At 53.3% G+C, this 25,402-nt stretch overlaps 71 non-coding genes across 71 annotated transcripts; 19 read left to right on the top strand and 52 right to left on the bottom strand.

Moving 5' to 3' along the window:
- Window positions 1-140: 140 nt before the first annotated feature.
- On the bottom strand, window positions 141-213 carry Trnav-cac (transfer RNA valine (anticodon CAC)). Its single transcript has one exon. It is a non-coding gene; the product is annotated as a tRNA-Val (tRNA).
- Window positions 214-881: 668 nt separating this feature from the next.
- On the bottom strand, window positions 882-954 carry Trnav-aac (transfer RNA valine (anticodon AAC)). Its single transcript has one exon. It is a non-coding gene; the product is annotated as a tRNA-Val (tRNA).
- Window positions 955-1,112: 158 nt separating this feature from the next.
- Trnav-cac (transfer RNA valine (anticodon CAC)) lies at window positions 1,113-1,185 on the bottom strand. The gene has a single exon. It is a non-coding gene; the product is annotated as a tRNA-Val (tRNA).
- Window positions 1,186-1,587: 402 nt separating this feature from the next.
- Trnap-agg (transfer RNA proline (anticodon AGG)) lies at window positions 1,588-1,664 on the top strand. Its single transcript has one exon. It is a non-coding gene; the product is annotated as a tRNA-Pro (tRNA).
- A 189-nt stretch (window positions 1,665-1,853) lies between these two features.
- On the bottom strand, window positions 1,854-1,926 carry Trnav-aac (transfer RNA valine (anticodon AAC)). Its single transcript has one exon. It is a non-coding gene; the product is annotated as a tRNA-Val (tRNA).
- Window positions 1,927-2,084: 158 nt separating this feature from the next.
- Window positions 2,085-2,157, bottom strand: Trnav-cac (transfer RNA valine (anticodon CAC)). Its single transcript has one exon. It is a non-coding gene; the product is annotated as a tRNA-Val (tRNA).
- A 402-nt stretch (window positions 2,158-2,559) lies between these two features.
- On the top strand, window positions 2,560-2,636 carry Trnap-agg (transfer RNA proline (anticodon AGG)). The gene has a single exon. It is a non-coding gene; the product is annotated as a tRNA-Pro (tRNA).
- Window positions 2,637-2,825: 189 nt separating this feature from the next.
- On the bottom strand, window positions 2,826-2,898 carry Trnav-aac (transfer RNA valine (anticodon AAC)). Its single transcript has one exon. It is a non-coding gene; the product is annotated as a tRNA-Val (tRNA).
- Window positions 2,899-3,056: 158 nt separating this feature from the next.
- On the bottom strand, window positions 3,057-3,129 carry Trnav-cac (transfer RNA valine (anticodon CAC)). Its single transcript has one exon. It is a non-coding gene; the product is annotated as a tRNA-Val (tRNA).
- Window positions 3,130-3,531: 402 nt separating this feature from the next.
- Window positions 3,532-3,603, top strand: Trnap-agg (transfer RNA proline (anticodon AGG)). Its single transcript has one exon. It is a non-coding gene; the product is annotated as a tRNA-Pro (tRNA).
- Window positions 3,604-3,797: 194 nt separating this feature from the next.
- On the bottom strand, window positions 3,798-3,870 carry Trnav-aac (transfer RNA valine (anticodon AAC)). The gene has a single exon. It is a non-coding gene; the product is annotated as a tRNA-Val (tRNA).
- A 158-nt stretch (window positions 3,871-4,028) lies between these two features.
- Trnav-cac (transfer RNA valine (anticodon CAC)) lies at window positions 4,029-4,101 on the bottom strand. The gene has a single exon. It is a non-coding gene; the product is annotated as a tRNA-Val (tRNA).
- A 668-nt stretch (window positions 4,102-4,769) lies between these two features.
- On the bottom strand, window positions 4,770-4,842 carry Trnav-aac (transfer RNA valine (anticodon AAC)). Its single transcript has one exon. It is a non-coding gene; the product is annotated as a tRNA-Val (tRNA).
- A 158-nt stretch (window positions 4,843-5,000) lies between these two features.
- Window positions 5,001-5,073, bottom strand: Trnav-cac (transfer RNA valine (anticodon CAC)). The gene has a single exon. It is a non-coding gene; the product is annotated as a tRNA-Val (tRNA).
- Window positions 5,074-5,475: 402 nt separating this feature from the next.
- Window positions 5,476-5,552, top strand: Trnap-agg (transfer RNA proline (anticodon AGG)). The gene has a single exon. It is a non-coding gene; the product is annotated as a tRNA-Pro (tRNA).
- A 189-nt stretch (window positions 5,553-5,741) lies between these two features.
- Trnav-aac (transfer RNA valine (anticodon AAC)) lies at window positions 5,742-5,814 on the bottom strand. The gene has a single exon. It is a non-coding gene; the product is annotated as a tRNA-Val (tRNA).
- Window positions 5,815-5,972: 158 nt separating this feature from the next.
- Trnav-cac (transfer RNA valine (anticodon CAC)) lies at window positions 5,973-6,045 on the bottom strand. Its single transcript has one exon. It is a non-coding gene; the product is annotated as a tRNA-Val (tRNA).
- A 402-nt stretch (window positions 6,046-6,447) lies between these two features.
- On the top strand, window positions 6,448-6,524 carry Trnap-agg (transfer RNA proline (anticodon AGG)). The gene has a single exon. It is a non-coding gene; the product is annotated as a tRNA-Pro (tRNA).
- Window positions 6,525-6,713: 189 nt separating this feature from the next.
- On the bottom strand, window positions 6,714-6,786 carry Trnav-aac (transfer RNA valine (anticodon AAC)). The gene has a single exon. It is a non-coding gene; the product is annotated as a tRNA-Val (tRNA).
- A 158-nt stretch (window positions 6,787-6,944) lies between these two features.
- On the bottom strand, window positions 6,945-7,017 carry Trnav-cac (transfer RNA valine (anticodon CAC)). The gene has a single exon. It is a non-coding gene; the product is annotated as a tRNA-Val (tRNA).
- Window positions 7,018-7,419: 402 nt separating this feature from the next.
- On the top strand, window positions 7,420-7,491 carry Trnap-agg (transfer RNA proline (anticodon AGG)). Its single transcript has one exon. It is a non-coding gene; the product is annotated as a tRNA-Pro (tRNA).
- Window positions 7,492-7,685: 194 nt separating this feature from the next.
- On the bottom strand, window positions 7,686-7,758 carry Trnav-aac (transfer RNA valine (anticodon AAC)). Its single transcript has one exon. It is a non-coding gene; the product is annotated as a tRNA-Val (tRNA).
- A 158-nt stretch (window positions 7,759-7,916) lies between these two features.
- Trnav-cac (transfer RNA valine (anticodon CAC)) lies at window positions 7,917-7,989 on the bottom strand. The gene has a single exon. It is a non-coding gene; the product is annotated as a tRNA-Val (tRNA).
- A 668-nt stretch (window positions 7,990-8,657) lies between these two features.
- Window positions 8,658-8,730, bottom strand: Trnav-aac (transfer RNA valine (anticodon AAC)). The gene has a single exon. It is a non-coding gene; the product is annotated as a tRNA-Val (tRNA).
- Window positions 8,731-8,888: 158 nt separating this feature from the next.
- Trnav-cac (transfer RNA valine (anticodon CAC)) lies at window positions 8,889-8,961 on the bottom strand. The gene has a single exon. It is a non-coding gene; the product is annotated as a tRNA-Val (tRNA).
- A 402-nt stretch (window positions 8,962-9,363) lies between these two features.
- Trnap-agg (transfer RNA proline (anticodon AGG)) lies at window positions 9,364-9,440 on the top strand. Its single transcript has one exon. It is a non-coding gene; the product is annotated as a tRNA-Pro (tRNA).
- Window positions 9,441-9,629: 189 nt separating this feature from the next.
- On the bottom strand, window positions 9,630-9,702 carry Trnav-aac (transfer RNA valine (anticodon AAC)). The gene has a single exon. It is a non-coding gene; the product is annotated as a tRNA-Val (tRNA).
- Window positions 9,703-9,860: 158 nt separating this feature from the next.
- On the bottom strand, window positions 9,861-9,933 carry Trnav-cac (transfer RNA valine (anticodon CAC)). Its single transcript has one exon. It is a non-coding gene; the product is annotated as a tRNA-Val (tRNA).
- Window positions 9,934-10,335: 402 nt separating this feature from the next.
- On the top strand, window positions 10,336-10,412 carry Trnap-agg (transfer RNA proline (anticodon AGG)). Its single transcript has one exon. It is a non-coding gene; the product is annotated as a tRNA-Pro (tRNA).
- A 189-nt stretch (window positions 10,413-10,601) lies between these two features.
- On the bottom strand, window positions 10,602-10,674 carry Trnav-aac (transfer RNA valine (anticodon AAC)). The gene has a single exon. It is a non-coding gene; the product is annotated as a tRNA-Val (tRNA).
- Window positions 10,675-10,832: 158 nt separating this feature from the next.
- Window positions 10,833-10,905, bottom strand: Trnav-cac (transfer RNA valine (anticodon CAC)). Its single transcript has one exon. It is a non-coding gene; the product is annotated as a tRNA-Val (tRNA).
- A 401-nt stretch (window positions 10,906-11,306) lies between these two features.
- Window positions 11,307-11,379, top strand: Trnap-agg (transfer RNA proline (anticodon AGG)). The gene has a single exon. It is a non-coding gene; the product is annotated as a tRNA-Pro (tRNA).
- Window positions 11,380-11,573: 194 nt separating this feature from the next.
- Trnav-aac (transfer RNA valine (anticodon AAC)) lies at window positions 11,574-11,646 on the bottom strand. The gene has a single exon. It is a non-coding gene; the product is annotated as a tRNA-Val (tRNA).
- A 158-nt stretch (window positions 11,647-11,804) lies between these two features.
- Trnav-cac (transfer RNA valine (anticodon CAC)) lies at window positions 11,805-11,877 on the bottom strand. Its single transcript has one exon. It is a non-coding gene; the product is annotated as a tRNA-Val (tRNA).
- A 402-nt stretch (window positions 11,878-12,279) lies between these two features.
- Trnap-agg (transfer RNA proline (anticodon AGG)) lies at window positions 12,280-12,356 on the top strand. Its single transcript has one exon. It is a non-coding gene; the product is annotated as a tRNA-Pro (tRNA).
- Window positions 12,357-12,545: 189 nt separating this feature from the next.
- On the bottom strand, window positions 12,546-12,618 carry Trnav-aac (transfer RNA valine (anticodon AAC)). Its single transcript has one exon. It is a non-coding gene; the product is annotated as a tRNA-Val (tRNA).
- A 158-nt stretch (window positions 12,619-12,776) lies between these two features.
- Trnav-cac (transfer RNA valine (anticodon CAC)) lies at window positions 12,777-12,849 on the bottom strand. The gene has a single exon. It is a non-coding gene; the product is annotated as a tRNA-Val (tRNA).
- A 402-nt stretch (window positions 12,850-13,251) lies between these two features.
- On the top strand, window positions 13,252-13,323 carry Trnap-agg (transfer RNA proline (anticodon AGG)). The gene has a single exon. It is a non-coding gene; the product is annotated as a tRNA-Pro (tRNA).
- A 194-nt stretch (window positions 13,324-13,517) lies between these two features.
- On the bottom strand, window positions 13,518-13,590 carry Trnav-aac (transfer RNA valine (anticodon AAC)). The gene has a single exon. It is a non-coding gene; the product is annotated as a tRNA-Val (tRNA).
- A 158-nt stretch (window positions 13,591-13,748) lies between these two features.
- Window positions 13,749-13,821, bottom strand: Trnav-cac (transfer RNA valine (anticodon CAC)). The gene has a single exon. It is a non-coding gene; the product is annotated as a tRNA-Val (tRNA).
- Window positions 13,822-14,489: 668 nt separating this feature from the next.
- On the bottom strand, window positions 14,490-14,562 carry Trnav-aac (transfer RNA valine (anticodon AAC)). The gene has a single exon. It is a non-coding gene; the product is annotated as a tRNA-Val (tRNA).
- Window positions 14,563-14,720: 158 nt separating this feature from the next.
- On the bottom strand, window positions 14,721-14,793 carry Trnav-cac (transfer RNA valine (anticodon CAC)). The gene has a single exon. It is a non-coding gene; the product is annotated as a tRNA-Val (tRNA).
- Window positions 14,794-15,195: 402 nt separating this feature from the next.
- On the top strand, window positions 15,196-15,272 carry Trnap-agg (transfer RNA proline (anticodon AGG)). The gene has a single exon. It is a non-coding gene; the product is annotated as a tRNA-Pro (tRNA).
- A 189-nt stretch (window positions 15,273-15,461) lies between these two features.
- Trnav-aac (transfer RNA valine (anticodon AAC)) lies at window positions 15,462-15,534 on the bottom strand. The gene has a single exon. It is a non-coding gene; the product is annotated as a tRNA-Val (tRNA).
- A 158-nt stretch (window positions 15,535-15,692) lies between these two features.
- On the bottom strand, window positions 15,693-15,765 carry Trnav-cac (transfer RNA valine (anticodon CAC)). Its single transcript has one exon. It is a non-coding gene; the product is annotated as a tRNA-Val (tRNA).
- A 402-nt stretch (window positions 15,766-16,167) lies between these two features.
- Trnap-agg (transfer RNA proline (anticodon AGG)) lies at window positions 16,168-16,244 on the top strand. The gene has a single exon. It is a non-coding gene; the product is annotated as a tRNA-Pro (tRNA).
- Window positions 16,245-16,433: 189 nt separating this feature from the next.
- Window positions 16,434-16,506, bottom strand: Trnav-aac (transfer RNA valine (anticodon AAC)). Its single transcript has one exon. It is a non-coding gene; the product is annotated as a tRNA-Val (tRNA).
- A 158-nt stretch (window positions 16,507-16,664) lies between these two features.
- On the bottom strand, window positions 16,665-16,737 carry Trnav-cac (transfer RNA valine (anticodon CAC)). Its single transcript has one exon. It is a non-coding gene; the product is annotated as a tRNA-Val (tRNA).
- Window positions 16,738-17,405: 668 nt separating this feature from the next.
- Window positions 17,406-17,478, bottom strand: Trnav-aac (transfer RNA valine (anticodon AAC)). Its single transcript has one exon. It is a non-coding gene; the product is annotated as a tRNA-Val (tRNA).
- Window positions 17,479-17,636: 158 nt separating this feature from the next.
- Trnav-cac (transfer RNA valine (anticodon CAC)) lies at window positions 17,637-17,709 on the bottom strand. The gene has a single exon. It is a non-coding gene; the product is annotated as a tRNA-Val (tRNA).
- A 402-nt stretch (window positions 17,710-18,111) lies between these two features.
- Window positions 18,112-18,188, top strand: Trnap-agg (transfer RNA proline (anticodon AGG)). The gene has a single exon. It is a non-coding gene; the product is annotated as a tRNA-Pro (tRNA).
- A 189-nt stretch (window positions 18,189-18,377) lies between these two features.
- Trnav-aac (transfer RNA valine (anticodon AAC)) lies at window positions 18,378-18,450 on the bottom strand. Its single transcript has one exon. It is a non-coding gene; the product is annotated as a tRNA-Val (tRNA).
- Window positions 18,451-18,608: 158 nt separating this feature from the next.
- On the bottom strand, window positions 18,609-18,681 carry Trnav-cac (transfer RNA valine (anticodon CAC)). The gene has a single exon. It is a non-coding gene; the product is annotated as a tRNA-Val (tRNA).
- Window positions 18,682-19,083: 402 nt separating this feature from the next.
- Window positions 19,084-19,155, top strand: Trnap-agg (transfer RNA proline (anticodon AGG)). Its single transcript has one exon. It is a non-coding gene; the product is annotated as a tRNA-Pro (tRNA).
- A 194-nt stretch (window positions 19,156-19,349) lies between these two features.
- Trnav-aac (transfer RNA valine (anticodon AAC)) lies at window positions 19,350-19,422 on the bottom strand. The gene has a single exon. It is a non-coding gene; the product is annotated as a tRNA-Val (tRNA).
- Window positions 19,423-19,580: 158 nt separating this feature from the next.
- Window positions 19,581-19,653, bottom strand: Trnav-cac (transfer RNA valine (anticodon CAC)). The gene has a single exon. It is a non-coding gene; the product is annotated as a tRNA-Val (tRNA).
- Window positions 19,654-20,321: 668 nt separating this feature from the next.
- On the bottom strand, window positions 20,322-20,394 carry Trnav-aac (transfer RNA valine (anticodon AAC)). Its single transcript has one exon. It is a non-coding gene; the product is annotated as a tRNA-Val (tRNA).
- A 158-nt stretch (window positions 20,395-20,552) lies between these two features.
- On the bottom strand, window positions 20,553-20,625 carry Trnav-cac (transfer RNA valine (anticodon CAC)). The gene has a single exon. It is a non-coding gene; the product is annotated as a tRNA-Val (tRNA).
- Window positions 20,626-21,027: 402 nt separating this feature from the next.
- Trnap-agg (transfer RNA proline (anticodon AGG)) lies at window positions 21,028-21,099 on the top strand. Its single transcript has one exon. It is a non-coding gene; the product is annotated as a tRNA-Pro (tRNA).
- Window positions 21,100-21,293: 194 nt separating this feature from the next.
- Trnav-aac (transfer RNA valine (anticodon AAC)) lies at window positions 21,294-21,366 on the bottom strand. The gene has a single exon. It is a non-coding gene; the product is annotated as a tRNA-Val (tRNA).
- A 158-nt stretch (window positions 21,367-21,524) lies between these two features.
- Window positions 21,525-21,597, bottom strand: Trnav-cac (transfer RNA valine (anticodon CAC)). Its single transcript has one exon. It is a non-coding gene; the product is annotated as a tRNA-Val (tRNA).
- Window positions 21,598-21,999: 402 nt separating this feature from the next.
- Trnap-agg (transfer RNA proline (anticodon AGG)) lies at window positions 22,000-22,071 on the top strand. The gene has a single exon. It is a non-coding gene; the product is annotated as a tRNA-Pro (tRNA).
- Window positions 22,072-22,265: 194 nt separating this feature from the next.
- On the bottom strand, window positions 22,266-22,338 carry Trnav-aac (transfer RNA valine (anticodon AAC)). Its single transcript has one exon. It is a non-coding gene; the product is annotated as a tRNA-Val (tRNA).
- A 158-nt stretch (window positions 22,339-22,496) lies between these two features.
- On the bottom strand, window positions 22,497-22,569 carry Trnav-cac (transfer RNA valine (anticodon CAC)). Its single transcript has one exon. It is a non-coding gene; the product is annotated as a tRNA-Val (tRNA).
- Window positions 22,570-23,237: 668 nt separating this feature from the next.
- Window positions 23,238-23,310, bottom strand: Trnav-aac (transfer RNA valine (anticodon AAC)). Its single transcript has one exon. It is a non-coding gene; the product is annotated as a tRNA-Val (tRNA).
- A 158-nt stretch (window positions 23,311-23,468) lies between these two features.
- On the bottom strand, window positions 23,469-23,541 carry Trnav-cac (transfer RNA valine (anticodon CAC)). Its single transcript has one exon. It is a non-coding gene; the product is annotated as a tRNA-Val (tRNA).
- A 402-nt stretch (window positions 23,542-23,943) lies between these two features.
- Trnap-agg (transfer RNA proline (anticodon AGG)) lies at window positions 23,944-24,020 on the top strand. The gene has a single exon. It is a non-coding gene; the product is annotated as a tRNA-Pro (tRNA).
- A 189-nt stretch (window positions 24,021-24,209) lies between these two features.
- On the bottom strand, window positions 24,210-24,282 carry Trnav-aac (transfer RNA valine (anticodon AAC)). The gene has a single exon. It is a non-coding gene; the product is annotated as a tRNA-Val (tRNA).
- Window positions 24,283-24,440: 158 nt separating this feature from the next.
- On the bottom strand, window positions 24,441-24,513 carry Trnav-cac (transfer RNA valine (anticodon CAC)). The gene has a single exon. It is a non-coding gene; the product is annotated as a tRNA-Val (tRNA).
- A 402-nt stretch (window positions 24,514-24,915) lies between these two features.
- Window positions 24,916-24,987, top strand: Trnap-agg (transfer RNA proline (anticodon AGG)). Its single transcript has one exon. It is a non-coding gene; the product is annotated as a tRNA-Pro (tRNA).
- A 194-nt stretch (window positions 24,988-25,181) lies between these two features.
- Trnav-aac (transfer RNA valine (anticodon AAC)) lies at window positions 25,182-25,254 on the bottom strand. The gene has a single exon. It is a non-coding gene; the product is annotated as a tRNA-Val (tRNA).
- Between the last annotated feature and the right edge of the window lie 148 nt (window positions 25,255-25,402).

Here is a 25,402-nt window from a genome sequence, read left to right as displayed (position 1 = left end):
TTCACAGACAACTTGTAGTGATGTTGCCATCGTAACTAAAAAATTCAATAAATGTGGTACTTGCAAAACGAAGGGACATGCAGCAGATCCACACACGACGTGGCTCATTGGAGGACAATACGACATAGGCAGGAAAGTACTGTTCCCGCCCGGGATCGAACCGGGGACCTTCTGCGTGTGAAGCAGACGTGATAACCGCTACACTACGGAAACGACGGACCCGCGGAGTCCATCCTTGTTCACTCGAACTTGCCTCAGACTTTCTCTCGTCCGCGAATGCACACACGACAGTTCTTTTGTCAGCCTGGAACCCATCACAGCCGAGGGCTCAAGAAGTCTTCGGGGTGCTCGAGAGGGTGTCTGCCGTAGCACCCCTAACGAGATAGCGGCGTTTCGCGCAGTCGTTATTGCAAGTCATATCAGCAAAAGCAATCACTTTCTCAGCAGCAGGCATTGCGAGCCCAGCGGCAGCTCTACATGAAGGTACCAATAGCCCAGGAAGGCCGCCGACCGCGGGAATTCGCGCCGCCCCCATCCCGCCAGCGTACACGAGACTTCTAGGGCACCCTGGACGACATCGAGGGACTGGAATAATTGGCATTTGCTGTGTCACAGGGCTCGTTGGTCTAGGGGTATGATTCCTGCTTAGGGTGCAGGAAGTCCCGGGTTCAAATTCCGGACGAGTCCTAGCGTTTTGTGCACACTGATCGCACGTCAGTGGCTGAGTCAGCGCAAAAAGCTCGCCGTCAATATCAAATGAATTTCTTATTCGATGTGAGCAATTGACACTCGGGTCCGACGCGTGAAGGCGATTACGAGGGTTTCGGGTACAGATGGTAGCAGATGCATGTTAGTACGTCTTGCTTAAAGTGATGAAAAAGTGTTTCCGCCCGGGATCTAACCGGGGACCTTCTGCGTGTTAGGCAGACGTGATAACCGCTACACCACGGAAACTGCTTGTGTGCACCTTACTTCACAGACAACTTGTAGTGATGTTGCCATCGTAACTAAAAAATTCAATAAATGTGGTACTTGCATAACGAAGAGACATGCAGCAGATCCACACACGACGTGGCTCATTGGAGGACAATACGACATAGGCAGGAAAGTACTGTTCCCGCCCGGGATCGAACCGGGGACCTTCTGCGTGTGAAGCAGACGTGATAACCGCTACACTACGGAAACGACGGACCCGAGGAGGCCATCCTTGTTCACTCGAACTTGCCTCAGACTTTCTCTCTTCCGCGAATGCACACACGACCGTTCTTTTGTCAGCCTGGAACCCATCACAGCCGAGGGCTCAAGAAGTCTTCGGGGTGCTCGAGAGGGTGTCTGCCGTAGCACCCCTAACGAGATAGCGGCGTTTCGCGCAGTCGTTATTGCAAGTCATATCAGCAAAAGCAATCACTTTCTCAGCAGCAGGCATTGCGAGCCCAGCGGCAGCTCTACATGAAGGTACCAATAGCCCAGGAAGGCCGCCGACCGCGGGAATTCGCGCCGCCCCCATCCCGCCAGCGTACACGAGACTTCTAGGGCACCCTGGACGACATCGAGGGACTGGAATAATTGGCATTCGCTGTGTCACAGGCCTCGTTGGCCTAGGGGTATGATTCCTGCTTAGGGTGCAGGAGGTCCCGGGTTCAAATCCCGGACGAGTCCTAGCGTTTTGTGCACACTGATCGCACGTCAGTGGCTGAGTCAGCGCAAAAAGCTCGCCGTCAATATCAAATGAATTTCTTATTCGATGTGAGCAATTGACACTCGGGTCCGACGCCTGAAGGCGATAACGAGGGTTTCGGGTACAGATGGTAGCAGATGCATGTTAGTACGTCTTGCTTAAAGTAATGAAAAAGTGTTTCCGCCCGGGATCTAACCGGGGACCTTCTGCGTGTTAGGCAGACGTGATAACCGCTACACCACGGAAACTGCTTGTGTGCACCTTACTTCACAGACAACTTGTAGTGATGTTGCCATCGTAACTAAAAAATTCAATAAATGTGGTACTTGCATAACGAAGAGACATGCAGCAGATCCACACACGACGTGGCTCATTGGAGGACAATACGACATAGGCAGGAAAGTACTGTTCCCGCCCGGGATCGAACCGGGGACCTTCTGCGTGTGAAGCAGACGTGATAACCGCTACACTACGGAAACGACGGACCCGAGGAGGCCATCCTTGTTCACTCGAACTTGCCTCAGACTTTCTCTCTTCCGCGAATGCACACACGACCGTTCTTTTGTCAGCCTGGAACCCATCACAGCCGAGGGCTCAAGAAGTCTTCGGGGTGCTCGAGAGGGTGTCTGCCGTAGCACCCCTAACGAGATAGCGGCGTTTCGCGCAGTCGTTATTGCAAGTCATATCAGCAAAAGCAATCACTTTCTCAGCAGCAGGCATTGCGAGCCCAGCGGCAGCTCTACATGAAGGTACCAATAGCCCAGGAAGGCCGCCGACCGCGGGAATTCGCGCCGCCCCCATCCCGCCAGCGTACACGAGACTTCTAGGGCACCCTGGACGACATCGAGGGACTGGAATAATTGGCATTCGCTGTGTCACAGGCCTCGTTGGCCTAGGGGTATGATTCCTGCTTAGGGTGCAGGAGGTCCCGGGTTCAAATCCCGGACGAGTCCTAGCGTTTTGTGCACACTGATCGCACGTCAGTGGCTGAGTCAGCGCAAAAAGCTCGCCGTCAATATCAAATGAATTTCTTATTCGATGTGAGCAATTGACACTCGGGTCCGACGCCTGAAGGCGATTACGAGGGTTTCGGGTACAGATGGTAGCAGATGCATGTTAGTACGTCTTGCTTAAAGTAATGAAAAAGTGTTTCCGCCCGGGATCGAACCGGGGACCTTCTGCGTGTTAGGCAGACGTGATAACCGCTACACCACGGAAACTGCTTGTGTGCACCTTACTTCACAGACAACTTGTAGTGATGTTGCCATCGTAACTAAAAAATTCAATAAATGTGGTACTTGCAAAACGAAGGGACATGCAGCAGATCCACACACGACGTGGCTCATTGGAGGACAATACGACATAGGCAGGAAAGTACTGTTCCCGCCCGGGATCGAACCGGGGACCTTCTGCGTGTGAAGCAGACGTGATAACCGCTACACTACGGAAACGACGGACCCGCGGAGTCCATCCTTGTTCACTCGAACTTGCCTCAGACTTTCTCTCTTCCGCGAATGCACACACGACCGTTCTTTTGTCAGCCTGGAACCCATCACAGCCGAGGGCTCAAGAAGTCTTCGGGGTGCTCGAGAGGGTGTCTGCCGTAGCACCCCTAACGAGATAGCGGCGTTTCGCGCAGTCGTTATTGCAAGTCATATCAGCAAAAGCAATCACTTTCTCAGCAGCAGGCATTGCGAGCCCAGCGGCAGCTCTACATGAAGGTACCAATAGCCCAGGAAGGCCGCCGACCGCGGGAATTCGCGCCGCCCCCATCCCGCCAGCGTACACGAGACTTCTAGGGCACCCTGGACGACATCGAGGGACTGGAATAATTGGCATTCGCCGGGTCACAGGGCTCGTTGGTCTAGGGGTATGATTCCTGCTTAGGGTGCAGGAGGTCCCGGGTTCAAATCCCGGACGAGCCCTAGCGTTTTGTGCAAACTGATCGCACGTCAGTGGCTGAGTCAGCGCAAAAAGCTCGCCGTCAATATCAAATGAATTTCTTATTCGATGTGAGCAATTGACACTCGGGTCCGACGCGTGAAGGCGATTACGAGGGTTTCGGGTACAGATGGTAGCAGATGCATGTTAGTACGTCTTGCTTAAAGTGATGAAAAAGTGTTTCGTCCCGGGATCTAACCGGGGACCTTCTGCGTGTTAGGCAGACGTGATAACCGCTACACCACGGAAACTGCTTGTGTGCACCTTACTTCACAGACAACTTGTAGTGATGTTGCCATCGTAACTAAAAAATTCAATAAATGTGGTACTTGCAAAACGAAGGGACATGCAGCAGATCCACACACGACGTGGCTCATTGGAGGACAATACGACATAGGCAGGAAAGTACTGTTCCCGCCCGGGATCGAACCGGGGACCTTCTGCGTGTGAAGCAGACGTGATAACCGCTACACTACGGAAACGACGGACCCGCGGAGTCCATCCTTGTTCACTCGAACTTGCCTCAGACTTTCTCTCGTCCGCGAATGCACACACGACAGTTCTTTTGTCAGCCTGGAACCCATCACAGCCGAGGGCTCAAGAAGTCTTCGGGGTGCTCGAGAGGGTGTCTGCCGTAGCACCCCTAACGAGATAGCGGCGTTTCGCGCAGTCGTTATTGCAAGTCATATCAGCAAAAGCAATCACTTTCTCAGCAGCAGGCATTGCGAGCCCAGCGGCAGCTCTACATGAAGGTACCAATAGCCCAGGAAGGCCGCCGACCGCGGGAATTCGCGCCGCCCCCATCCCGCCAGCGTACACGAGACTTCTAGGGCACCCTGGACGACATCGAGGGACTGGAATAATTGGCATTTGCTGTGTCACAGGGCTCGTTGGTCTAGGGGTATGATTCCTGCTTAGGGTGCAGGAAGTCCCGGGTTCAAATTCCGGACGAGTCCTAGCGTTTTGTGCACACTGATCGCACGTCAGTGGCTGAGTCAGCGCAAAAAGCTCGCCGTCAATATCAAATGAATTTCTTATTCGATGTGAGCAATTGACACTCGGGTCCGACGCGTGAAGGCGATTACGAGGGTTTCGGGTACAGATGGTAGCAGATGCATGTTAGTACGTCTTGCTTAAAGTGATGAAAAAGTGTTTCCGCCCGGGATCTAACCGGGGACCTTCTGCGTGTTAGGCAGACGTGATAACCGCTACACCACGGAAACTGCTTGTGTGCACCTTACTTCACAGACAACTTGTAGTGATGTTGCCATCGTAACTAAAAAATTCAATAAATGTGGTACTTGCATAACGAAGAGACATGCAGCAGATCCACACACGACGTGGCTCATTGGAGGACAATACGACATAGGCAGGAAAGTACTGTTCCCGCCCGGGATCGAACCGGGGACCTTCTGCGTGTGAAGCAGACGTGATAACCGCTACACTACGGAAACGACGGACCCGAGGAGGCCATCCTTGTTCACTCGAACTTGCCTCAGACTTTCTCTCTTCCGCGAATGCACACACGACCGTTCTTTTGTCAGCCTGGAACCCATCACAGCCGAGGGCTCAAGAAGTCTTCGGGGTGCTCGAGAGGGTGTCTGCCGTAGCACCCCTAACGAGATAGCGGCGTTTCGCGCAGTCGTTATTGCAAGTCATATCAGCAAAAGCAATCACTTTCTCAGCAGCAGGCATTGCGAGCCCAGCGGCAGCTCTACATGAAGGTACCAATAGCCCAGGAAGGCCGCCGACCGCGGGAATTCGCGCCGCCCCCATCCCGCCAGCGTACACGAGACTTCTAGGGCACCCTGGACGACATCGAGGGACTGGAATAATTGGCATTCGCTGTGTCACAGGCCTCGTTGGCCTAGGGGTATGATTCCTGCTTAGGGTGCAGGAGGTCCCGGGTTCAAATCCCGGACGAGTCCTAGCGTTTTGTGCACACTGATCGCACGTCAGTGGCTGAGTCAGCGCAAAAAGCTCGCCGTCAATATCAAATGAATTTCTTATTCGATGTGAGCAATTGACACTCGGGTCCGACGCCTGAAGGCGATAACGAGGGTTTCGGGTACAGATGGTAGCAGATGCATGTTAGTACGTCTTGCTTAAAGTAATGAAAAAGTGTTTCCGCCCGGGATCTAACCGGGGACCTTCTGCGTGTTAGGCAGACGTGATAACCGCTACACCACGGAAACTGCTTGTGTGCACCTTACTTCACAGACAACTTGTAGTGATGTTGCCATCGTAACTAAAAAATTCAATAAATGTGGTACTTGCATAACGAAGAGACATGCAGCAGATCCACACACGACGTGGCTCATTGGAGGACAATACGACATAGGCAGGAAAGTACTGTTCCCGCCCGGGATCGAACCGGGGACCTTCTGCGTGTGAAGCAGACGTGATAACCGCTACACTACGGAAACGACGGACCCGAGGAGGCCATCCTTGTTCACTCGAACTTGCCTCAGACTTTCTCTCTTCCGCGAATGCACACACGACCGTTCTTTTGTCAGCCTGGAACCCATCACAGCCGAGGGCTCAAGAAGTCTTCGGGGTGCTCGAGAGGGTGTCTGCCGTAGCACCCCTAACGAGATAGCGGCGTTTCGCGCAGTCGTTATTGCAAGTCATATCAGCAAAAGCAATCACTTTCTCAGCAGCAGGCATTGCGAGCCCAGCGGCAGCTCTACATGAAGGTACCAATAGCCCAGGAAGGCCGCCGACCGCGGGAATTCGCGCCGCCCCCATCCCGCCAGCGTACACGAGACTTCTAGGGCACCCTGGACGACATCGAGGGACTGGAATAATTGGCATTCGCTGTGTCACAGGCCTCGTTGGCCTAGGGGTATGATTCCTGCTTAGGGTGCAGGAGGTCCCGGGTTCAAATCCCGGACGAGTCCTAGCGTTTTGTGCACACTGATCGCACGTCAGTGGCTGAGTCAGCGCAAAAAGCTCGCCGTCAATATCAAATGAATTTCTTATTCGATGTGAGCAATTGACACTCGGGTCCGACGCCTGAAGGCGATAACGAGGGTTTCGGGTACAGATGGTAGCAGATGCATGTTAGTACGTCTTGCTTAAAGTAATGAAAAAGTGTTTCCGCCCGGGATCTAACCGGGGACCTTCTGCGTGTTAGGCAGACGTGATAACCGCTACACCACGGAAACTGCTTGTGTGCACCTTACTTCACAGACAACTTGTAGTGATGTTGCCATCGTAACTAAAAAATTCAATAAATGTGGTACTTGCATAACGAAGAGACATGCAGCAGATCCACACACGACGTGGCTCATTGGAGGACAATACGACATAGGCAGGAAAGTACTGTTCCCGCCCGGGATCGAACCGGGGACCTTCTGCGTGTGAAGCAGACGTGATAACCGCTACACTACGGAAACGACGGACCCGAGGAGGCCATCCTTGTTCACTCGAACTTGCCTCAGACTTTCTCTCTTCCGCGAATGCACACACGACCGTTCTTTTGTCAGCCTGGAACCCATCACAGCCGAGGGCTCAAGAAGTCTTCGGGGTGCTCGAGAGGGTGTCTGCCGTAGCACCCCTAACGAGATAGCGGCGTTTCGCGCAGTCGTTATTGCAAGTCATATCAGCAAAAGCAATCACTTTCTCAGCAGCAGGCATTGCGAGCCCAGCGGCAGCTCTACATGAAGGTACCAATAGCCCAGGAAGGCCGCCGACCGCGGGAATTCGCGCCGCCCCCATCCCGCCAGCGTACACGAGACTTCTAGGGCACCCTGGACGACATCGAGGGACTGGAATAATTGGCATTCGCCGGGTCACAGGGCTCGTTGGTCTAGGGGTATGATTCCTGCTTAGGGTGCAGGAGGTCCCGGGTTCAAATCCCGGACGAGCCCTAGCGTTTTGTGCAAACTGATCGCACGTCAGTGGCTGAGTCAGCGCAAAAAGCTCGCCGTCAATATCAAATGAATTTCTTATTCGATGTGAGCAATTGACACTCGGGTCCGACGCGTGAAGGCGATTACGAGGGTTTCGGGTACAGATGGTAGCAGATGCATGTTAGTACGTCTTGCTTAAAGTGATGAAAAAGTGTTTCGTCCCGGGATCTAACCGGGGACCTTCTGCGTGTTAGGCAGACGTGATAACCGCTACACCACGGAAACTGCTTGTGTGCACCTTACTTCACAGACAACTTGTAGTGATGTTGCCATCGTAACTAAAAAATTCAATAAATGTGGTACTTGCAAAACGAAGGGACATGCAGCAGATCCACACACGACGTGGCTCATTGGAGGACAATACGACATAGGCAGGAAAGTACTGTTCCCGCCCGGGATCGAACCGGGGACCTTCTGCGTGTGAAGCAGACGTGATAACCGCTACACTACGGAAACGACGGACCCGCGGAGTCCATCCTTGTTCACTCGAACTTGCCTCAGACTTTCTCTCGTCCGCGAATGCACACACGACAGTTCTTTTGTCAGCCTGGAACCCATCACAGCCGAGGGCTCAAGAAGTCTTCGGGGTGCTCGAGAGGGTGTCTGCCGTAGCACCCCTAACGAGATAGCGGCGTTTCGCGCAGTCGTTATTGCAAGTCATATCAGCAAAAGCAATCACTTTCTCAGCAGCAGGCATTGCGAGCCCAGCGGCAGCTCTACATGAAGGTACCAATAGCCCAGGAAGGCCGCCGACCGCGGGAATTCGCGCCGCCCCCATCCCGCCAGCGTACACGAGACTTCTAGGGCACCCTGGACGACATCGAGGGACTGGAATAATTGGCATTTGCTGTGTCACAGGGCTCGTTGGTCTAGGGGTATGATTCCTGCTTAGGGTGCAGGAAGTCCCGGGTTCAAATTCCGGACGAGTCCTAGCGTTTTGTGCACACTGATCGCACGTCAGTGGCTGAGTCAGCGCAAAAAGCTCGCCGTCAATATCAAATGAATTTCTTATTCGATGTGAGCAATTGACACTCGGGTCCGACGCGTGAAGGCGATTACGAGGGTTTCGGGTACAGATGGTAGCAGATGCATGTTAGTACGTCTTGCTTAAAGTGATGAAAAAGTGTTTCCGCCCGGGATCTAACCGGGGACCTTCTGCGTGTTAGGCAGACGTGATAACCGCTACACCACGGAAACTGCTTGTGTGCACCTTACTTCACAGACAACTTGTAGTGATGTTGCCATCGTAACTAAAAAATTCAATAAATGTGGTACTTGCATAACGAAGAGACATGCAGCAGATCCACACACGACGTGGCTCATTGGAGGACAATACGACATAGGCAGGAAAGTACTGTTCCCGCCCGGGATCGAACCGGGGACCTTCTGCGTGTGAAGCAGACGTGATAACCGCTACACTACGGAAACGACGGACCCGAGGAGGCCATCCTTGTTCACTCGAACTTGCCTCAGACTTTCTCTCTTCCGCGAATGCACACACGACCGTTCTTTTGTCAGCCTGGAACCCATCACAGCCGAGGGCTCAAGAAGTCTTCGGGGTGCTCGAGAGGGTGTCTGCCGTAGCACCCCTAACGAGATAGCGGCGTTTCGCGCAGTCGTTATTGCAAGTCATATCAGCAAAAGCAATCACTTTCTCAGCAGCAGGCATTGCGAGCCCAGCGGCAGCTCTACATGAAGGTACCAATAGCCCAGGAAGGCCGCCGACCGCGGGAATTCGCGCCGCCCCCATCCCGCCAGCGTACACGAGACTTCTAGGGCACCCTGGACGACATCGAGGGACTGGAATAATTGGCATTCGCTGTGTCACAGGCCTCGTTGGCCTAGGGGTATGATTCCTGCTTAGGGTGCAGGAGGTCCCGGGTTCAAATCCCGGACGAGTCCTAGCGTTTTGTGCACACTGATCGCACGTCAGTGGCTGAGTCAGCGCAAAAAGCTCGCCGTCAATATCAAATGAATTTCTTATTCGATGTGAGCAATTGACACTCGGGTCCGACGCCTGAAGGCGATAACGAGGGTTTCGGGTACAGATGGTAGCAGATGCATGTTAGTACGTCTTGCTTAAAGTAATGAAAAAGTGTTTCCGCCCGGGATCTAACCGGGGACCTTCTGCGTGTTAGGCAGACGTGATAACCGCTACACCACGGAAACTGCTTGTGTGCACCTTACTTCACAGACAACTTGTAGTGATGTTGCCATCGTAACTAAAAAATTCAATAAATGTGGTACTTGCATAACGAAGAGACATGCAGCAGATCCACACACGACGTGGCTCATTGGAGGACAATACGACATAGGCAGGAAAGTACTGTTCCCGCCCGGGATCGAACCGGGGACCTTCTGCGTGTGAAGCAGACGTGATAACCGCTACACTACGGAAACGACGGACCCGAGGAGGCCATCCTTGTTCACTCGAACTTGCCTCAGACTTTCTCTCTTCCGCGAATGCACACACGACCGTTCTTTTGTCAGCCTGGAACCCATCACAGCCGAGGGCTCAAGAAGTCTTCGGGGTGCTCGAGAGGGTGTCTGCCGTAGCACCCCTAACGAGATAGCGGCGTTTCGCGCAGTCGTTATTGCAAGTCATATCAGCAAAAGCAATCACTTTCTCAGCAGCAGGCATTGCGAGCCCAGCGGCAGCTCTACATGAAGGTACCAATAGCCCAGGAAGGCCGCCGACCGCGGGAATTCGCGCCGCCCCCATCCCGCCAGCGTACACGAGACTTCTAGGGCACCCTGGACGACATCGAGGGACTGGAATAATTGGCATTCGCTGTGTCACAGGCCTCGTTGGCCTAGGGGTATGATTCCTGCTTAGGGTGCAGGAGGTCCCGGGTTCAAATCCCGGACGAGTCCTAGCGTTTTGTGCACACTGATCGCACGTCAGTGGCTGAGTCAGCGCAAAAAGCTCGCCGTCAATATCAAATGAATTTCTTATTCGATGTGAGCAATTGACACTCGGGTCCGACGCCTGAAGGCGATTACGAGGGTTTCGGGTACAGATGGTAGCAGATGCATGTTAGTACGTCTTGCTTAAAGTAATGAAAAAGTGTTTCCGCCCGGGATCGAACCGGGGACCTTCTGCGTGTTAGGCAGACGTGATAACCGCTACACCACGGAAACTGCTTGTGTGCACCTTACTTCACAGACAACTTGTAGTGATGTTGCCATCGTAACTAAAAAATTCAATAAATGTGGTACTTGCAAAACGAAGGGACATGCAGCAGATCCACACACGACGTGGCTCATTGGAGGACAATACGACATAGGCAGGAAAGTACTGTTCCCGCCCGGGATCGAACCGGGGACCTTCTGCGTGTGAAGCAGACGTGATAACCGCTACACTACGGAAACGACGGACCCGCGGAGTCCATCCTTGTTCACTCGAACTTGCCTCAGACTTTCTCTCGTCCGCGAATGCACACACGACAGTTCTTTTGTCAGCCTGGAACCCATCACAGCCGAGGGCTCAAGAAGTCTTCGGGGTGCTCGAGAGGGTGTCTGCCGTAGCACCCCTAACGAGATAGCGGCGTTTCGCGCAGTCGTTATTGCAAGTCATATCAGCAAAAGCAATCACTTTCTCAGCAGCAGGCATTGCGAGCCCAGCGGCAGCTCTACATGAAGGTACCAATAGCCCAGGAAGGCCGCCGACCGCGGGAATTCGCGCCGCCCCCATCCCGCCAGCGTACACGAGACTTCTAGGGCACCCTGGACGACATCGAGGGACTGGAATAATTGGCATTCGCTGTGTCACAGGCCTCGTTGGTCTAGGGGTATGATTCCTGCTTAGGGTGCAGGAGGTCCCGGGTTCAAATCCCGGACGAGTCCTAGTGTTTTGTGCACACTGATCGCACGTCAGCGGCTGAGTCAGCGCAAAAAGCTCGCCGTCAATATCAAATGAATTTCTTATTCGATGTGAGCAATTGACACTCGGGTCCGACGCCTGAAGGCGATTACGAGGGTTTCGGGTACAGATGGTAGCAGATGCATGTTAGTACGTCTTGCTTAAAGTAATGAAAAAGTGTTTCCGCCCGGGATCTAACCGGGGACCTTCTGCGTGTTAGGCAGACGTGATAACCGCTACACCACGGAAACTGCTTGTGTGCACCTTACTTCACAGACAACTTGTAGTGATGTTGCCATCGTAACTAAAAAATTCAATAAATGTGGTACTTGCATAACGAAGAGACATGCAGCAGATCCACACACGACGTGGCTCATTGGAGGACAATACGACATAGGCAGGAAAGTACTGTTCCCGCCCGGGATCGAACCGGGGACCTTCTGCGTGTGAAGCAGACGTGATAACCGCTACACTACGGAAACGACGGACCCGAGGAGGCCATCCTTGTTCACTCGAACTTGCCTCAGACTTTCTCTCTTCCGCGAATGCACACACGACCGTTCTTTTGTCAGCCTGGAACCCATCACAGCCGAGGGCTCAAGAAGTCTTCGGGGTGCTCGAGAGGGTGTCTGCCGTAGCACCCCTAACGAGATAGCGGCGTTTCGCGCAGTCGTTATTGCAAGTCATATCAGCAAAAGCAATCACTTTCTCAGCAGCAGGCATTGCGAGCCCAGCGGCAGCTCTACATGAAGGTACCAATAGCCCAGGAAGGCCGCCGACCGCGGGAATTCGCGCCGCCCCCATCCCGCCAGCGTACACGAGACTTCTAGGGCACCCTGGACGACATCGAGGGACTGGAATAATTGGCATTCGCTGTGTCACAGGCCTCGTTGGCCTAGGGGTATGATTCCTGCTTAGGGTGCAGGAGGTCCCGGGTTCAAATCCCGGACGAGTCCTAGCGTTTTGTGCACACTGATCGCACGTCAGTGGCTGAGTCAGCGCAAAAAGCTCGCCGTCAATATCAAATGAATTTCTTATTCGATGTGAGCAATTGACACTCGGGTCCGACGCCTGAAGGCGATTACGAGGGTTTCGGGTACAGATGGTAGCAGATGCATGTTAGTACGTCTTGCTTAAAGTAATGAAAAAGTGTTTCCGCCCGGGATCGAACCGGGGACCTTCTGCGTGTTAGGCAGACGTGATAACCGCTACACCACGGAAACTGCTTGTGTGCACCTTACTTCACAGACAACTTGTAGTGATGTTGCCATCGTAAATGAAAAATTCAATAAATGTGGTACTTGCATAACGAAGAGACATGCAGCAGATCCACACACGACGTGGCTCATTGGAGGACAATACGACATAGGCAGGAAAGTACTGTTCCCGCCCGGGATCGAACCGGGGACCTTCTGCGTGTGAAGCAGACGTGATAACCGCTACACTACGGAAACGACGGACCCGAGGAGTCCATCCTTGTTCACTCGAACTTGCCTCAGACTTTCTCTCGTCCGCGAATGCACAAACGACAGTTCTTTTGTCAGCCTGGAACCCATCACAGCCGAGGGCTCAAGAAGTCTTCGGGGTGCTCGAGAGGGTGTCTGCCGTAGCACCCCTAACGAGATAGCGGCGTTTCGCGCAGTCGTTATTGCAAGTCATATCAGCAAAAGCAATCACTTTCTCAGCAGCAGGCATTGCGAGCCCAGCGGCAGCTCTACATGAAGGTACCAATAGCCCAGGAAGGCCGCCGACCGCGGGAATTCGCGCCGCCCCCATCCCGCCAGCGTACACGAGACTTCTAGGGCACCCTGGACGACATCGAGGGACTGGAATAATTGGCATTCGCCGGGTCACAGGGCTCGTTGGTCTAGGGGTATGATTCCTGCTTAGGGTGCAGGAGGTCCCGGGTTCAAATCCCGGACGAGCCCTAGCGTTTTGTGCAAACTGATCGCACGTCAGTGGCTGAGTCAGCGCAAAAAGCTCGCCGTCAATATCAAATGAATTTCTTATTCGATGTGAGCAATTGACACTCGGGTCCGACGCGTGAAGGCGATTACGAGGGTTTCGGGTACAGATGGTAGCAGATGCATGTTAGTACGTCTTGCTTAAAGTGATGAAAAAGTGTTTCGTCCCGGGATCTAACCGGGGACCTTCTGCGTGTTAGGCAGACGTGATAACCGCTACACCACGGAAACTGCTTGTGTGCACCTTACTTCACAGACAACTTGTAGTGATGTTGCCATCGTAACTAAAAAATTCAATAAATGTGGTACTTGCAAAACGAAGGGACATGCAGCAGATCCACACACGACGTGGCTCATTGGAGGACAATACGACATAGGCAGGAAAGTACTGTTCCCGCCCGGGATCGAACCGGGGACCTTCTGCGTGTGAAGCAGACGTGATAACCGCTACACTACGGAAACGACGGACCCGCGGAGTCCATCCTTGTTCACTCGAACTTGCCTCAGACTTTCTCTCGTCCGCGAATGCACACACGACAGTTCTTTTGTCAGCCTGGAACCCATCACAGCCGAGGGCTCAAGAAGTCTTCGGGGTGCTCGAGAGGGTGTCTGCCGTAGCACCCCTAACGAGATAGCGGCGTTTCGCGCAGTCGTTATTGCAAGTCATATCAGCAAAAGCAATCACTTTCTCAGCAGCAGGCATTGCGAGCCCAGCGGCAGCTCTACATGAAGGTACCAATAGCCCAGGAAGGCCGCCGACCGCGGGAATTCGCGCCGCCCCCATCCCGCCAGCGTACACGAGACTTCTAGGGCACCCTGGACGACATCGAGGGACTGGAATAATTGGCATTTGCTGTGTCACAGGGCTCGTTGGTCTAGGGGTATGATTCCTGCTTAGGGTGCAGGAAGTCCCGGGTTCAAATTCCGGACGAGTCCTAGCGTTTTGTGCACACTGATCGCACGTCAGTGGCTGAGTCAGCGCAAAAAGCTCGCCGTCAATATCAAATGAATTTCTTATTCGATGTGAGCAATTGACACTCGGGTCCGACGCGTGAAGGCGATTACGAGGGTTTCGGGTACAGATGGTAGCAGATGCATGTTAGTACGTCTTGCTTAAAGTGATGAAAAAGTGTTTCCGCCCGGGATCTAACCGGGGACCTTCTGCGTGTTAGGCAGACGTGATAACCGCTACACCACGGAAACTGCTTGTGTGCACCTTACTTCACAGACAACTTGTAGTGATGTTGCCATCGTAACTAAAAAATTCAATAAATGTGGTACTTGCATAACGAAGAGACATGCAGCAGATCCACACACGACGTGGCTCATTGGAGGACAATACGACATAGGCAGGAAAGTACTGTTCCCGCCCGGGATCGAACCGGGGACCTTCTGCGTGTGAAGCAGACGTGATAACCGCTACACTACGGAAACGACGGACCCGAGGAGGCCATCCTTGTTCACTCGAACTTGCCTCAGACTTTCTCTCTTCCGCGAATGCACACACGACCGTTCTTTTGTCAGCCTGGAACCCATCACAGCCGAGGGCTCAAGAAGTCTTCGGGGTGCTCGAGAGGGTGTCTGCCGTAGCACCCCTAACGAGATAGCGGCGTTTCGCGCAGTCGTTATTGCAAGTCATATCAGCAAAAGCAATCACTTTCTCAGCAGCAGGCATTGCGAGCCCAGCGGCAGCTCTACATGAAGGTACCAATAGCCCAGGAAGGCCGCCGACCGCGGGAATTCGCGCCGCCCCCATCCCGCCAGCGTACACGAGACTTCTAGGGCACCCTGGACGACATCGAGGGACTGGAATAATTGGCATTCGCTGTGTCACAGGCCTCGTTGGCCTAGGGGTATGATTCCTGCTTAGGGTGCAGGAGGTCCCGGGTTCAAATCCCGGACGAGTCCTAGCGTTTTGTGCACACTGATCGCACGTCAGTGGCTGAGTCAGCGCAAAAAGCTCGCCGTCAATATCAAATGAATTTCTTATTCGATGTGAGCAATTGACACTCGGGTCCGACGCCTGAAGGCGATTACGAGGGTTTCGGGTACAGATGGTAGCAGATGCATGTTAGTACGTCTTGCTTAAAGTAATGAAAAAGTGTTTCCGCCCGGGATCTAACCGGGGACCTTCTGCGTGTTAGGCAGACGTGATAACCGCTACACCACGGAAACTGCTTGTGTGCACCTTACTTCACAGACAACTTGTAGTGATGTTGCCATCGTAACTAAAAAATTCAATAAATGTGGTACTTGCATAACGAAGAGACATGCAGCAGATCCACACACGACGTGGCTCATTGGAGGACAATACGACATAGGCAGGAAAGTACTGTTCCCGCCCGGGATCGAACCGGGGACCTTCTGCGTGTGAAGCAGACGTGATAACCGCTACACTACGGAAACGACGGACCCGAGGAGGCCATCCTTGTTCACTCGAACTTGCCTCAGACTTTCTCTCTTCCGCGAATGCACACACGACCGTTCTTTTGTCAGCCTGGAACCCATCACAGCCGAGGGCTCAAGAAGTCTTCGGGGTGCTCGAGAGGGTGTCTGCCGTAGCACCCCTAACGAGATAGCGGCGTTTCGCGCAGTCGTTATTGCAAGTCATATCAGCAAAAGCAATCACTTTCTCAGCAGCAGGCATTGCGAGCCCAGCGGCAGCTCTACATGAAGGTACCAATAGCCCAGGAAGGCCGCCGACCGCGGGAATTCGCGCCGCCCCCATCCCGCCAGCGTACACGAGACTTCTAGGGCACCCTGGACGACATCGAGGGACTGGAATAATTGGCATTCGCTGTGTCACAGGCCTCGTTGGCCTAGGGGTATGATTCCTGCTTAGGGTGCAGGAGGTCCCGGGTTCAAATCCCGGACGAGTCCTAGCGTTTTGTGCACACTGATCGCACGTCAGTGGCTGAGTCAGCGCAAAAAGCTCGCCGTCAATATCAAATGAATTTCTTATTCGATGTGAGCAATTGACACTCGGGTCCGACGCCTGAAGGCGATTACGAGGGTTTCGGGTACAGATGGTAGCAGATGCATGTTAGTACGTCTTGCTTAAAGTAATGAAAAAGTGTTTCCGCCCGGGATCGAACCGGGGACCTTCTGCGTGTTAGGCAGACGTGATAACCGCTACACCACGGAAACTGCTTGTGTGCACCTTACTTCACAGACAACTTGTAGTGATGTTGCCATCGTAACTAAAAAATTCAATAAATGTGGTACTTGCAAAACGAAGGGACATGCAGCAGATCCACACACGACGTGGCTCATTGGAGGACAATACGACATAGGCAGGAAAGTACTGTTCCCGCCCGGGATCGAACCGGGGACCTTCTGCGTGTGAAGCAGACGTGATAACCGCTACACTACGGAAACGACGGACCCGCGGAGTCCATCCTTGTTCACTCGAACTTGCCTCAGACTTTCTCTCGTCCGCGAATGCACACACGACAGTTCTTTTGTCAGCCTGGAACCCATCACAGCCGAGGGCTCAAGAAGTCTTCGGGGTGCTCGAGAGGGTGTCTGCCGTAGCACCCCTAACGAGATAGCGGCGTTTCGCGCAGTCGTTATTGCAAGTCATATCAGCAAAAGCAATCACTTTCTCAGCAGCAGGCATTGCGAGCCCAGCGGCAGCTCTACATGAAGGTACCAATAGCCCAGGAAGGCCGCCGACCGCGGGAATTCGCGCCGCCCCCATCCCGCCAGCGTACACGAGACTTCTAGGGCACCCTGGACGACATCGAGGGACTGGAATAATTGGCATTTGCTGTGTCACAGGGCTCGTTGGTCTAGGGGTATGATTCCTGCTTAGGGTGCAGGAAGTCCCGGGTTCAAATTCCGGACGAGTCCTAGCGTTTTGTGCACACTGATCGCACGTCAGTGGCTGAGTCAGCGCAAAAAGCTCGCCGTCAATATCAAATGAATTTCTTATTCGATGTGAGCAATTGACACTCGGGTCCGACGCGTGAAGGCGATTACGAGGGTTTCGGGTACAGATGGTAGCAGATGCATGTTAGTACGTCTTGCTTAAAGTGATGAAAAAGTGTTTCCGCCCGGGATCTAACCGGGGACCTTCTGCGTGTTAGGCAGACGTGATAACCGCTACACCACGGAAACTGCTTGTGTGCACCTTACTTCACAGACAACTTGTAGTGATGTTGCCATCGTAACTAAAAAATTCAATAAATGTGGTACTTGCATAACGAAGAGACATGCAGCAGATCCACACACGACGTGGCTCATTGGAGGACAATACGACATAGGCAGGAAAGTACTGTTCCCGCCCGGGATCGAACCGGGGACCTTCTGCGTGTGAAGCAGACGTGATAACCGCTACACTACGGAAACGACGGACCCGAGGAGGCCATCCTTGTTCACTCGAACTTGCCTCAGACTTTCTCTCTTCCGCGAATGCACACACGACCGTTCTTTTGTCAGCCTGGAACCCATCACAGCCGAGGGCTCAAGAAGTCTTCGGGGTGCTCGAGAGGGTGTCTGCCGTAGCACCCCTAACGAGATAGCGGCGTTTCGCGCAGTCGTTATTGCAAGTCATATCAGCAAAAGCAATCACTTTCTCAGCAGCAGGCATTGCGAGCCCAGCGGCAGCTCTACATGAAGGTACCAATAGCCCAGGAAGGCCGCCGACCGCGGGAATTCGCGCCGCCCCCATCCCGCCAGCGTACACGAGACTTCTAGGGCACCCTGGACGACATCGAGGGACTGGAATAATTGGCATTCGCTGTGTCACAGGCCTCGTTGGCCTAGGGGTATGATTCCTGCTTAGGGTGCAGGAGGTCCCGGGTTCAAATCCCGGACGAGTCCTAGCGTTTTGTGCACACTGATCGCACGTCAGTGGCTGAGTCAGCGCAAAAAGCTCGCCGTCAATATCAAATGAATTTCTTATTCGATGTGAGCAATTGACACTCGGGTCCGACGCCTGAAGGCGATTACGAGGGTTTCGGGTACAGATGGTAGCAGATGCATGTTAGTACGTCTTGCTTAAAGTAATGAAAAAGTGTTTCCGCCCGGGATCTAACCGGGGACCTTCTGCGTGTTAGGCAGACGTGATAACCGCTACACCACGGAAACTGCTTGTGTGCACCTTACTTCACAGACAACTTGTAGTGATGTTGCCATCGTAACTAAAAAATTCAATAAATGTGGTACTTGCATAACGAAGAGACATGCAGCAGATCCACACACGACGTGGCTCATTGGAGGACAATACGACATAGGCAGGAAAGTACTGTTCCCGCCCGGGATCGAACCGGGGACCTTCTGCGTGTGAAGCAGACGTGATAACCGCTACACTACGGAAACGACGGACCCGAGGAGTCCATCCTTGTTCACTCGAACTTGCCTCAGACTTTCTCTCGTCCGCGAATGCACAAACGACAGTTCTTTTGTCAGCCTGGAACCCATCACAGCCGAGGGCTCAAGAAGTCTTCGGGGTGCTCGAGAGGGTGTCTGCCGTAGCACCCCTAACGAGATAGCGGCGTTTCGCGCAGTCGTTATTGCAAGTCATATCAGCAAAAGCAATCACTTTCTCAGCAGCAGGCATTGCGAGCCCAGCGGCAGCTCTACATGAAGGTACCAATAGCCCAGGAAGGCCGCCGACCGCGGGAATTCGCGCCGCCCCCATCCCGCCAGCGTACACGAGACTTCTAGGGCACCCTGGACGACATCGAGGGACTGGAATAATTGGCATTCGCCGGGTCACAGGGCTCGTTGGTCTAGGGGTATGATTCCTGCTTAGGGTGCAGGAGGTCCCGGGTTCAAATCCCGGACGAGCCCTAGCGTTTTGTGCAAACTGATCGCACGTCAGTGGCTGAGTCAGCGCAAAAAGCTCGCCGTCAATATCAAATGAATTTCTTATTCGATGTGAGCAATTGACACTCGGGTCCGACGCGTGAAGGCGATTACGAGGGTTTCGGGTACAGATGGTAGCAGATGCATGTTAGTACGTCTTGCTTAAAGTGATGAAAAAGTGTTTCGTCCCGGGATCTAACCGGGGACCTTCTGCGTGTTAGGCAGACGTGATAACCGCTACACCACGGAAACTGCTTGTGTGCACCTTACTTCACAGACAACTTGTAGTGATGTTGCCATCGTAACTAAAAAATTCAATAAATGTGGTACTTGCAAAACGAAGGGACATGCAGCAGATCCACACACGACGTGGCTCATTGGAGGACAATACGACATAGGCAGGAAAGTACTGTTCCCGCCCGGGATCGAACCGGGGACCTTCTGCGTGTGAAGCAGACGTGATAACCGCTACACTACGGAAACGACGGACCCGAGGAGTCCATCCTTGTTCACTCGAACTTGCCTCAGACTTTCTCTCGTCCGCGAATGCACACACGACAGTTCTTTTGTCAGACTGGAACCCATCACAGCCGAGGGCTCAAGAAGTCTTCGGGGTGCTCGAGAGGGTGTCTGCCGTAGCACCCCTAACGAGATAGCGGCGTTTCGCGCAGTCGTTATTGCAAGTCATATCAGCAAAAGCAATCACTTTCTCAGCAGCAGGCATTGCGAGCCCAGCGGCAGCTCTACATGAAGGTACCAATAGCCCAGGAAGGCCGCCGACCGCGGGAATTCGCGCCGCCCCCATCCCGCCAGCGTACACGAGACTTCTAGGGCACCCTGGACGACATCGAGGGACTGGAATAATTGGCATTTGCTGTGTCACAGGGCTCGTTGGTCTAGGGGTATGATTCCTGCTTAGGGTGCAGGAAGTCCCGGGTTCAAATTCCGGACGAGTCCTAGCGTTTTGTGCACACTGATCGCACGTCAGTGGCTGAGTCAGCGCAAAAAGCTCGCCGTCAATATCAAATGAATTTCTTATTCGATGTGAGCAATTGACACTCGGGTCCGACGCGTGAAGGCGATTACGAGGGTTTCGGGTACAGATGGTAGCAGATGCATGTTAGTACGTCTTGCTTAAAGTGATGAAAAAGTGTTTCCGCCCGGGATCGAACCGGGGACCTTCTGCGTGTTAGGCAGACGTGATAACCGCTACACCACGGAAACTGCTTGTGTACACCTTACTTCACAGACAACTTGTAGTGATGTTGCCATCGTAACTATAAAATTCAATAAATGTGGTACTTGCAAAACGAAGGGACATGCAGCAGATCCACACACGACGTGGCTCATTGGAGCACAATACGACATAGGCAGGAAAGTACTGTTCCCGCCCGGGATCGAACCGGGGACCTTCTGCGTGTGAAGCAGACGTGATAACCGCTACACTACGGAAACGACGGACCCGAGGAGTCCATCCTTGTTCACTCGAACTTGCCTCAGACTTTCTCTCGTCCGCGAATGCACAAACGACAGTTCTTTTGTCAGCCTGGAACCCATCACAGCCGAGGGCTCAAGAAGTCTTCGGGGTGCTCGAGAGGGTGTCTGCCGTAGCACCCCTAACGAGATAGCGGCGTTTCGCGCAGTCGTTATTGCAAGTCATATCAGCAAAAGCAATCACTTTCTCAGCAGCAGGCATTGCGAGCCCAGCGGCAGCTCTACATGAAGGTACCAATAGCCCAGGAAGGCCGCCGACCGCGGGAATTCGCGCCGCCCCCATCCCGCCAGCGTACACGAGACTTCTAGGGCACCCTGGACGACATCGAGGGACTGGAATAATTGGCATTCGCCGGGTCACAGGGCTCGTTGGTCTAGGGGTATGATTCCTGCTTAGGGTGCAGGAGGTCCCGGGTTCAAATCCCGGACGAGCCCTAGCGTTTTGTGCAAACTGATCGCACGTCAGTGGCTGAGTCAGCGCAAAAAGCTCGCCGTCAATATCAAATGAATTTCTTATTCGATGTGAGCAATTGACACTCGGGTCCGACGCGTGAAGGCGATTACGAGGGTTTCGGGTACAGATGGTAGCAGATGCATGTTAGTACGTCTTGCTTAAAGTGATGAAAAAGTGTTTCCGCCCGGGATCGAACCGGGGACCTTCTGCGTGTTAGGCAGACGTGATAACCGCTACACCACGGAAACTGCTTGTGTACACCTTACTTCACAGACAACTTGTAGTGATGTTGCCATCGTAACTATAAAATTCAATAAATGTGGTACTTGCAAAACGAAGGGACATGCAGCAGATCCACACACGACGTGGCTCATTGGAGCACAATACGACATAGGCAGGAAAGTACTGTTCCCGCCCGGGATCGAACCGGGGACCTTCTGCGTGTGAAGCAGACGTGATAACCGCTACACTACGGAAACGACGGACCCGAGGAGTCCATCCTTGTTCACTCGAACTTGCCTCAGACTTTCTCTCGTCCGCGAATGCACAAACGACAGTTCTTTTGTCAGCCTGGAACCCATCACAGCCGAGGGCTCAAGAAGTCTTCGGGGTGCTCGAGAGGGTGTCTGCCGTAGCACCCCTAACGAGATAGCGGCGTTTCGCGCAGTCGTTATTGCAAGTCATATCAGCAAAAGCAATCACTTTCTCAGCAGCAGGCATTGCGAGCCCAGCGGCAGCTCTACATGAAGGTACCAATAGCCCAGGAAGGCCGCCGACCGCGGGAATTCGCGCCGCCCCCATCCCGCCAGCGTACACGAGACTTCTAGGGCACCCTGGACGACATCGAGGGACTGGAATAATTGGCATTCGCCGGGTCACAGGGCTCGTTGGTCTAGGGGTATGATTCCTGCTTAGGGTGCAGGAGGTCCCGGGTTCAAATCCCGGACGAGCCCTAGCGTTTTGTGCAAACTGATCGCACGTCAGTGGCTGAGTCAGCGCAAAAAGCTCGCCGTCAATATCAAATGAATTTCTTATTCGATGTGAGCAATTGACACTCGGGTCCGACGCGTGAAGGCGATTACGAGGGTTTCGGGTACAGATGGTAGCAGATGCATGTTAGTACGTCTTGCTTAAAGTGATGAAAAAGTGTTTCGTCCCGGGATCTAACCGGGGACCTTCTGCGTGTTAGGCAGACGTGATAACCGCTACACCACGGAAACTGCTTGTGTGCACCTTACTTCACAGACAACTTGTAGTGATGTTGCCATCGTAACTAAAAAATTCAATAAATGTGGTACTTGCAAAACGAAGGGACATGCAGCAGATCCACACACGACGTGGCTCATTGGAGGACAATACGACATAGGCAGGAAAGTACTGTTCCCGCCCGGGATCGAACCGGGGACCTTCTGCGTGTGAAGCAGACGTGATAACCGCTACACTACGGAAACGACGGACCCGAGGAGTCCATCCTTGTTCACTCGAACTTGCCTCAGACTTTCTCTCGTCCGCGAATGCACACACGACAGTTCTTTTGTCAGCCTGGAACCCATCACAGCCGAGGGCTCAAGAAGTCTTCGGGGTGCTCGAGAGGGTGTCTGCCGTAGCACCCCTAACGAGATAGCGGCGTTTCGCGCAGTCGTTATTGCAAGTCATATCAGCAAAAGCAATCACTTTCTCAGCAGCAGGCATTGCGAGCCCAGCGGCAGCTCTACATGAAGGTACCAATAGCCCAGGAAGGCCGCCGACCGCGGGAATTCGCGCCGCCCCCATCCCGCCAGCGTACACGAGACTTCTAGGGCACCCTGGACGACATCGAGGGACTGGAATAATTGGCATTTGCTGTGTCACAGGGCTCGTTGGTCTAGGGGTATGATTCCTGCTTAGGGTGCAGGAAGTCCCGGGTTCAAATTCCGGACGAGTCCTAGCGTTTTGTGCACACTGATCGCACGTCAGTGGCTGAGTCAGCGCAAAAAGCTCGCCGTCAATATCAAATGAATTTCTTATTCGATGTGAGCAATTGACACTCGGGTCCGACGCGTGAAGGCGATTACGAGGGTTTCGGGTACAGATGGTAGCAGATGCATGTTAGTACGTCTTGCTTAAAGTGATGAAAAAGTGTTTCCGCCCGGGATCGAACCGGGGACCTTCTGCGTGTTAGGCAGACGTGATAACCGCTACACCACGGAAACTGCTTGTGTACACCTTACTTCACAGACAACTTGTAGTGATGTTGCCATCGTAACTATAAAATTCAATAAATGTGGTACTTGCAAAACGAAGGGACATGCAGCAGATCCACACACGACGTGGCTCATTGGAGCACAATACGACATAGGCAGGAAAGTACTGTTCCCGCCCGGGATCGAACCGGGGACCTACTGCGTGTGAAGCAGACGTGATAACCGCTACACTACGGAATCGACGGACCCGAGGAGTCCATCCTTGTTCACTCGAACTTGCCTCAGACTTTCTCTCGTCCGCGAATGCACACACGACAGTTCTTTTGTCAGCCTGGAACCCATCACAGCCGAGGGCTCAAGAAGTCTTCGGGGTGCTCGAGAGGGTGTCTGCCGTAGCACCCCTAACGAGATAGCGGCGTTTCGCGCAGTCGTTATTGCAAGTCATATCAGCAAAAGCAATCACTTTCTCAGCAGCAGGCATTGCGAGCCCAGCGGCAGCTCTACATGAAGGTACCAATAGCCCAGGAAGGCCGCCGACCGCGGGAATTCGCGCCGCCCCCATCCCGCCAGCGTACACGAGACTTCTAGGGCACCCTGGACGACATCGAGGGACTGGAATAATTGGCATTCGCTGTGTCACAGGCCTCGTTGGCCTAGGGGTATGATTCCTGCTTAGGGTGCAGGAGGTCCCGGGTTCAAATCCCGGACGAGTCCTAGCGTTTTGTGCACACTGATCGCACGTCAGTGGCTGAGTCAGCGCAAAAAGCTCGCCGTCAATATCAAATGAATTTCTTATTCGATGTGAGCAATTGACACTCGGGTCCGACGCCTGAAGGCGATTACGAGGGTTTCGGGTACAGATGGTAGCAGATGCATGTTAGTACGTCTTGCTTAAAGTAATGAAAAAGTGTTTCCGCCCGGGATCGAACCGGGGACCTTCTGCGTGTTAGGCAGACGTGATAACCGCTACACCACGGAAACTGCTTGTGTGCACCTTACTTCACAGACAACTTGTAGTGATGTTGCCATCGTAACTAAAAAATTCAATAAATGTGGTACTTGCATAACGAAGAGACATGCAGCAGATCCACACACGACGTGGCTCATTGGAGGACAATACGACATAGGCAGGAAAGTACTGTTCCCGCCCGGGATCGAACCGGGGACCTTCTGCGTGTGAAGCAGACGTGATAACCGCTACACTACGGAAACGACGGACCCGAGGAGTCCATCCTTGTTCACTCGAACTTGCCTCAGACTTTCTCTCGTCCGCGAATGCACAAACGACAGTTCTTTTGTCAGCCTGGAACCCATCACAGCCGAGGGCTCAAGAAGTCTTCGGGGTGCTCGAGAGGGTGTCTGCCGTAGCACCCCTAACGAGATAGCGGCGTTTCGCGCAGTCGTTATTGCAAGTCATATCAGCAAAAGCAATCACTTTCTCAGCAGCAGGCATTGCGAGCCCAGCGGCAGCTCTACATGAAGGTACCAATAGCCCAGGAAGGCCGCCGACCGCGGGAATTCGCGCCGCCCCCATCCCGCCAGCGTACACGAGACTTCTAGGGCACCCTGGACGACATCGAGGGACTGGAATAATTGGCATTCGCCGGGTCACAGGGCTCGTTGGTCTAGGGGTATGATTCCTGCTTAGGGTGCAGGAGGTCCCGGGTTCAAATCCCGGACGAGCCCTAGCGTTTTGTGCAAACTGATCGCACGTCAGTGGCTGAGTCAGCGCAAAAAGCTCGCCGTCAATATCAAATGAATTTCTTATTCGATGTGAGCAATTGACACTCGGGTCCGACGCGTGAAGGCGATTACGAGGGTTTCGGGTACAGATGGTAGCAGATGCATGTTAGTACGTCTTGCTTAAAGTGATGAAAAAGTGTTTCGTCCCGGGATCTAACCGGGGACCTTCTGCGTGTTAGGCAGACGTGATAACCGCTACACCACGGAAACTGCTTGTGTGCACCTTACTTCACAGACAACTTGTAGTGATGTTGCCATCGTAACTAAAAAATTCAATAAATGTGGTACTTGCAAAACGAAGGGACATGCAGCAGATCCACACACGACGTGGCTCATTGGAGGACAATACGACATAGGC

The sequence above is a fragment of the Schistocerca serialis genome, chromosome 2, assembly GCF_023864345.2.
Source record: "Schistocerca serialis cubense isolate TAMUIC-IGC-003099 chromosome 2, iqSchSeri2.2, whole genome shotgun sequence".
Lineage (NCBI taxonomy): Eukaryota > Metazoa > Arthropoda > Insecta > Orthoptera > Acrididae > Schistocerca > Schistocerca serialis.
Note: the sequence above shows the minus strand (reverse complement) of the source record. Positions and strands in the feature narration are given on the sequence as shown.